The sequence below is a fragment of the Penaeus japonicus genome, unplaced genomic scaffold (genome assembly GCF_977035675.1).
Source record: "Penaeus japonicus unplaced genomic scaffold, GWHDUDI00000001_assembly GWHDUDI00000022, whole genome shotgun sequence".
Lineage (NCBI taxonomy): Eukaryota > Metazoa > Arthropoda > Malacostraca > Decapoda > Penaeidae > Penaeus > Penaeus japonicus.
The window spans coordinates 6,942,205-6,944,704 of record NW_028234424.1 but is presented as its reverse complement, the minus strand read 5'-3'; positions in this window follow the sequence as shown (position 1 = coordinate 6,944,704).

Sequence of the window (2,500 nt, the reverse complement as noted above, 5' to 3'; positions counted from 1 at the left end):
CTATGGCATCCCTTGCCCCTCCTGTGAGAAGCAGTACTTAGGTAAGACCAGCGCTTGCCTCTCAAAGCGTGTTTCAATAGAAGTACGCTTTATCTAAGGGCCACACTAACAGCGCTCTCTTCGTTCACCAATGGGAAACAGGCCACCGCATGGATTGGTCAGCTGCCCGCGTTCTGTTTCCTTCCGCCGATGTCCACGCCCATAGATTGGTGGAATTCTCCCTCATCAACAGGCTTCCTAATTTCAATCTCAACAATGGTTTTACTCCTGTCGAAAGTCTACTTGCATTTCATATTCTTAGACTGTTGCCTTACGCTGGCCACACGTCTGACCTGGTGACCTGATCTAACCTGCTTTGATGTCGGTTACCTGCCCGCTCCAGCCTTCGTTTCTGCTCACCTGCCCTGCTTGTACCATGTTGCTTCACCTTTCCCCCCCTTATACACCTGCTTCTCTCCTTTCTCTTCAGACCTGAAGATGATATCCAGGTGAATTTCGAAACTGTAGTCTCATCTTCTAATAAATATGTTTTGTGTATAGTGGCGCTATCTGCCATTTTATCAACACGAAAAAGTATTTTGCCATTCATACACACACACACACACACACACACACACACACACACACACACACACTATACATATATATATATATATGTATGTATATATATATATATATATACATATATATATATATATATACAATATATATTATATATATATATATATATATATACATATATAATATTTACATATTTTCTGTTTCTCTCTCACACACACATACACACACCAACAGGCATCATCTAACAAAATTCCCCCTCTCAGTATTTACGTTTTCTATGATAGCTTTTGGTGTAGCTGCAGTGATAGAAGATGTAATTTTCGCTTTGTAATTCAGTTTCAAGGAAAACCATTCTAAGTACTTTGATATATACATACATATATATATATATATATATATATATATATATATATATATATATATATATATATATATTACATATATATCTATATATATATATTTATGTATATATATCTATGTATCTCCTCTCTCTCTCTCTCTCTCTCTCAATCTCCTCTCTCTCTCTCTCTCTCTCCTCTCTCTATCTCTCTCTCTCTCTCTCTCTCTCTCTCTCTCTCTCTCTCTATCTATCATCTATCTATATCTATATATAATATATATATATTATATAATATATATAATACATATATATATATGTATATATATATTATATATATATATATATATATATATATATATATATATATATATATATATATATGTTCATCTATCTGTCTACATATGTATATATATACATATTTATAAGTATATAGATAAATATGTAGGTAGATACGATTAGATTAATAGATAGATAAATGTAAATAAAAATAATTAAGAATGGAAATTTTGGAAATATAAAGATGATTACGAATGCTTACAACTAGTACTTATGGGAATGCTGATCGTGCCTTATTTAGACCTAAGAACATTCATCATTTTGGATGTATCAAGATATTGATATGCTTAATTAAACAAAAATCTTTTTGTGATGCGATATTATTTCCGTCGATTTAATTCCACCAAAAAAACCTGATCTGGAAGATGGTTATCACTGATTGATTATAATGATCTTTAAAATACATACAAGCTGCAATGAACGATTAACCGTATGATGTTTCCATCCACAGAGGGATAACGAAGGACGAGGCGGAAAGGGAAGCTGACGGGTTCAAAGAGAAGGCCAAGGATATCCATCTCAACTCGGCCTAAGAAACTGTTCTCCTTCAAAGGCTGGAGGAAGTATCTTGCGCCCCTTCTATGAGAGGTCTCCTGAAGGTACGCAAGCCAGGTGTGCCGAGGAGACCGATCACCTCTGGAACTGGCAGCGTTCTCTATTGTTTAGCTAAATTTATGGCTAAACCCTTATCTGGCGCCATAGGAATGATCAGTGATTCCCGCTTAAGAAATTCCAACGACCTTATCGAATGAGTCTAGAACTAAAAATAAAAAGTAGGCTAGTTTTGACGTAAACTCCATCTTCACAAATGTTCCCATTCGAGTAGCTGAGAGGCCGTCAGTACCAAAGAATATAGTTCACACCCATTGCCCAAACAGATCGTAACATTGTGCGTGAACTTCCGGGAGAGGAGTACTGAAAGATCAGTGGTCACACCATGGGGACTCACTAAATATAGTTCCTACTTGCCACTTTATAGAAACTTTAGAAAAGGACCGTTGCAGGAGAGTAATCGCTAGACTTTCAATATGGCTACGCTCGGTAGATGATAATCCTTGTCATCGTCCCCAGGATATAACGCTCATCATCAGAAGCGTCAGAAGCTACCGTTTCCTTGACGCCATGATCCTTAGAGGTAACAGCGGCCTGCGTTCTGGAAAGTACGAACAGCCAACCAAGATGACTTTATCCACTACTACTCCGCTCATGAAACTAAATCAGGAGTTGTTATAGGTTCATGCTTCGGAGTATTTTTTACGGAAT